Raw genomic sequence first — 6000 nt, 5'->3', positions numbered from 1 at the left:
TTCTGCCCTATGGTTTGCATCTTTGTAAGTTAAATATTCTAATTTATCAATTAGCAGAATAATTATCATAAGATCCAAAATGTCTTCCAGACACCCCTACACACAAGCCATTTAAATGAGTCTCCATCACAGTCTGACCCTTTGAGTCAGGAAGTGAAGATCATCACAGTTAACCCTCCCACATCAAGAAAGTTAAAACCTAGGACAAAATTGAAGTTAGAAAACTTCCAACCTAAAGTATTGTTTTCTGTAAACACAATTTAAGAACAAATGACTAAGAGGAAATATTTGCAACCTAGATAATAGGAAAAAAAGTTTACATTTCTCATATATAAAGAATTCCTACAAATTGATAGAAAGAAGACAACCTGATAGAAGAATGGGCAAAATATATGAATAGATATTTCCTCAGAAAAAAACAAAAATTGTCAATAAACATTTGAAACACAATGAAGCTTCATTATTTATTAGACAAATGCCAATTAAAACAATGTTACTGTTTTTTCACCTATCAGTTGCCAACATTTTTGAAAATTCATACTATCCAATTTCTACATATTGAAGAAAAGAACACTTTCCTATATTGTTTGTACAGCTTCTTTAGCACAGTTTGTGTAAACCCACTAAGATGAAAAATGCTCTTATCTTTTGACTCAACAACCACATTTCCAGGAATCTGTCTTAAAGAAATATCCAATTACACAATGAAATGCTATATAATTTGTAATAGTTAAAAAATTATAGACAATAAAAATGCTAGCAGTAGGGGAATAGATCAACAATTTAGACTATAGAATATCATGAAACCATTAGAAGAAAGTAAGTCTGTGTGCTCTGACAAGGCAGGATGCCCATAACATAAAGTAAAAAAAAAAAAAAAGGGGAAAAACAATATATAAAATACTATATGTTGCACAACTCCATTTCTGTTTTTTAAAAATAGACCTTTGAAAATTCAAAAATTTTCCAAAATGATCACCATATCAGGGAACAATGTGGGCATAAGATGATTTTCACATTCTGATATGCAATTTTGTTCACAATAAACACTAGGTGAACTAAAAAATGACACCCAACTGAAATAAGCTGCATAGGAATACACAAAACACACATACACACCACACTTCACAGGGTCATTGAGCCACACAATGTAGCTAATGCCACATTCGGTGTCTCAACTTTTGGCTAGATAGCCCACCTGCTACCACCTCACAGTAACTCGCCAGTTGCAACTTGGCTAAGCAGCTTCCTACCTTCCCCTTTCTTTAATTGTTCTCCACTTTCCTCTCAGGTCTCTGCCATTTTTCTCTATTTATTCTCTCACTCTTTTTCTATCTCTCTTTTGTTCTTTTCCTTGAGCAGAAAGGGTACCCGCCATGGTCGCTAGGCAGGGCTGGCCAGTGGGACAGTGGGGCCTACAGGCTCAAGAGCAAACTTTGAGTATTTTTCGAGGTAAGGAGCTGTATGTATTATAGTATTTGTGTATTCCTTAATCATTTAACAAGTTTAAAACTGTACTATCATTTTCATTAGGTTTCTGTCTTTTTTACTGTCACTGGCAAAATTTTTTAATATTAAGCCCCAACTCCATTTTCCCATAGGCCCTGTGGTGGTTATTGTGTGATTTTATATAGCTTGGTGATTTTTAGGAATGCCTGTGTCATATTATAGCAGCACTACTGAATACATATTCTTCTTAGCAGTTGCTTAATATAATCTGCCATGATATATTTCATCATTCTCTCACTAATGAACATTTAGATTGACTCCAACTTTGGCATGAAAAATATATGGACAGACACATTCTCAAACTTTCAACAGTGGGAGATAGAGTAATAAATACAAAGGTTGTCATTCTTTATACATTTGGATATATTTTGAAGGTACAGCTGAGAAATCAGGGATAGCACCAAGGTTTGTGGCCTAAGAAGAATGATGTTGTCATTTATTGCAATGGGGAAGATTATGAGAAAGGTATAATTTACAAAGCTTGGGAGCTCAATTTTTGGGCAAGTTAAATTTGAAATACCTACTAGACTTCCAAGTAGAGATACTAAATAGGTATTTGTATTATGTAAGTCTCAAGTTCAATAGAAAATATAAATCTGGGAAGTATAAATTTGGGAGTCATCAGAGGATAGATGATGTTTAAAGCTATAAAAATGGATAAGATTACCAAAGTAGTGAATATAGACAGAAAATAGAAAAATTTCAACCACCAAGCCATGGGACAACATTAGACAGGAATAGAGGAAAATGGAAAGGAGATTGAGAAGAAGGGATCAGTGATGTAGGAGAAAAACCAGGAGATTTCCTGAAAGCCAGATAAAGAAGATGTTTCCAGAAGGAGACAGTAATCAGTTGTGTCAACTGCTATTGACAAATCAAGTTAGAGGAGGAAAGAGAACCATTGGATTTACCATTGTGGAGCTCTCTGGTGATCTTGATAGGAGCAGTGTTCGGAGCAATGGTGGAGGCAAAAGCCTGATTATCATAGATTCCAGAAAGCACAGGAAAGGAAAACAGGAGATGGGGAGTTTAGAGAACTCTTTCTGAAACTTTGGCTGTATAGATGAGAGATGGGGTATTTGGCTAGAGGAAGAAGTCAAGAGAGGGTAGTTTTAACATAGAAAAATCTCACAGTGTTTGTAAATGGATGGGAAAATTCCAGTAGAGGAGCAAATGCTAATGGAGACAGAGAGAGATTTGCTGGACACAAGTCCCTGGGAAGGTGAAAAGAGATGGGATATAGTGCAGAAAAGGAGGGAGTTGGTCTTGACTAGGTCCATAGAGAGTTGATCCACAGACATAAGAAGGACCATTGAGATTATGGGCAGAGATACAGGCAGATGTCGTGGGAGATTATGGCCATTCTCCTCTGATTGCTTCCATTTTTTTCCTCTTTTGTTTTCTTTGATCAGAAAAGCAGAACCACTGAGAGTTATAAAATAAAGAGTTTATTATAAGGATTAGGCCTTGTACAAATGTGGGAACTGGTTTAAAAGTTATGTAAGACAGTTGTCTTTGCATCTGGTGTTGGGCATGAAGTCACTTCACGTCAGCCAAGCTCATTGTCAGGAGAGTTGGAAGCAAAATGGGGAAGATAAACTGGAACTTGCCAGGACAAACTAGAGTCACTTTCAACCTCAGTGATATGAAAGCGAGGAAGCTGAAAGTGAAGAAGGAGAAGGTATTGGAGATTTGAGAAGAAATAAATCATGAAACAGTCATCTAGGAGAGTGAGAGAGTGAAGGGAATGGGGAACTATAGGGTATGTTTGCCAGAAAATATAAAGATCCTCTTAAATTAGTGATCATGACTCTAAAGTGAGAGAATTAAGTAGGTCACAAATGGAGGAGGGGTGCCCAGTAGAAAGGAGGAAAACAAAGACAGAGAATTGCATTTAAAGGGCTGCAGTGCAGGTGCGGTGGCTCACGCCTGTAATCCCAGCACTTTGGGAGGCCGAGGGGGGCGGATCACGAGGTCAGGAGATCGAGACCATCCTGGCTAACACGGTGAAACCCTGTCTCTACTAAAAATACAAAAAATTAGCCAGGCGTGGTGGCGGACGCCTGTAGTCCCAGCTACTCGGGAGGCTGAGGCAGGAGAATGGCGTGAACCGGGGGAGGCGGAGCTTGCAGTGAGCCGAGATCCCGCCACTGCACTACAGCCTGGACGGCAGAGTGAGACTCCATCTCAAACAAACAAACAAACAAACAAAAAAGGGCTGTGGCTTAGTCAAGACTGTGTAAGGAAGCAAAAGTGAGAGTGGGGCAAGGGAGTTGACAAAGTATGCAAGGCAGTGACCATAATAATGATAATGTTATAATGTTAACATTGTAAATGGGACACAAAGTACATTTTATCATAAATTGAGCTGTGCATATAACCCCTATATAGAGCTTTCTCTAAACCGTGTTCAAAACTCTGAGGCTAAACCTGAAGTCCACATGGGGTCTCCCTTCCTTCCTCCCCTCAACAATGGCCTTCCCTTTGACATTTAAATGTACTTAAGCTTCTGAAGGAAGCTTTTCTAGACTTCATATCCTCTCCAACTACTCCTGCTCTGTTCTCTTTCACAGCTGAACTTCTCAAGATGATATATATCAGAAGTCTTTAGACTGAGGTACACCTACCGTTAGGGCATATTACAAAGACATTTCAAGGAGTGAGTACATAGGCACCAACAGTTTTAAAAGAGTAAATTTCCAGTGCTTCAATTTCCACAGGTACTCTTTCCCAAGCCAGAGAGCGCACCTGAGACCTACACATCACAATGGTTCTTTTTTTCTATCCTCCACTTTTACAATTGTCCTTCCACTTTGTGAAATAAATATATATCTGTCACCCATCCTGAATCTTACTAAGCCGAGACCTAAGATCTAAATACTACCAGAGCAATAAATAAAGGAATAATTTGAAATATTGGGATCAGCAAAATCTCCTTTAAACCACCATAACATCCCATTCATCTCACTAAGAGATGCATTTCCATTACATTTACTTTTTAAAATTTAAATAAATTTTCTTTTTCTTTTCTTTCTTTTTTTTTTTTGAGATAGAGTTTTGCTCTGTCACCCAGGCTGGAGTACAGTGGCGTGATCTCGGCTCACTGCAAACTCCGCCTCCTGGGTTCAAGCAATTCTCGTGTCACAGCCTCCCAAGTAGCTGGGACTACAGGCGCAAGCCACCATGCCCGGCTGATTTTTTGTATTTTTAGTAGAGACAGGGTTCCACCATATTGGTCAGGCTGGTCTCGAACTCCTGACCTCAGGTGATCCAACTGCCTCGGCCTCCCAAAGTGCTGGGATTACAGGCGTGAGCCACCGTGCCCAGCCAAAATTTAAATAATCTCTCAATTTTAGAATAGATTAACAGAAAAGTTATAAAAATAGTATAAAGAGTTCCCAAATATAAAACACCAAATTTCTCCTATTATTAATATCTTACATTATTATTACTATGGTACATTGGTCACAACTAATGAACCAATATTGATACATTATTATTAACTAAACACCATCCTTTATTCAGAACTCATTAGTTTTTCTTTAATGTCCTATTTATGTTATAGGATCTCATGTAGGATATATCCTTATATAGGATATATATACCCTCATGTAGGATATATCATTAGATTTAGTCATCATATCTCCTTGAGCTCCTCTTAGCTGTGACAGTTTCTCAAACTTGCCTTTTTTTTTTATGACCTTGAAGTTTTAAGGAATACTGGTCAGGTATTTTATAGAATATTGCTCAATTTGGATTTGTCTGATGTTTTCCTCGTGATTAGACTTGGGTTACGTGCTTTGAGGAGGAAAACTACATAACGAGTTAAAGTTTCATTCTCAATACATCATATCAAAGGTACATATTATCAACATGACTTATCACTGATTATGTTAAATTTCATCACCTAGATAAGGTACCATTTGCCAGGTTTCCCATTAAAAAGTTACTCCCTACCCTTTTCCATATTGTACTTTTTGGAAATAAGTTGCTAAGTGTAGTCCACACTTAAGGGGTAGGGATTTATGTTCCACCTCCTTGAGGAAAGAGTATCTACATAAATTATTTGGAAGCTTTCTATACAGGAGATTTATCTCTTCTCCCCCAATTTATTTACTTATTCAATTATTTATTTATATAGTACTTACTCATAGATATTTATGTATACTAAGGGCTTGCTATGGTTTGAACATGATCCCCAATAGGCAAGTGTTAAGAACTTAATTCCCAATGCAACGGTTTTGAGAGGAAGGATCTTTAAGAGCTTATTAGGCTCTGCCCTCATGAATGGATTAAAGGTATTATTGCAGGAGTTAGTTAGTACCATAGGAGTGAGTTCCTGATAAAAAGGATGAATTGAGCCCCCTTTCTCTATTGCCCTATTGCACTCTCTTGCCCTTCTGTCTCTTCCATGGGATGACACAGCAAGAGGGTCCTTGCCAGATGCTCGTGCCATGCTTTCGGACTTCCCAGCCTCCAGAACAGTGAGCC

This window comes from Pongo pygmaeus, chromosome 13 (genome assembly GCF_028885625.2).
Source record: "Pongo pygmaeus isolate AG05252 chromosome 13, NHGRI_mPonPyg2-v2.0_pri, whole genome shotgun sequence".
NCBI lineage: Eukaryota > Metazoa > Chordata > Mammalia > Primates > Hominidae > Pongo > Pongo pygmaeus.
Note: the sequence above shows the minus strand (reverse complement) of the source record.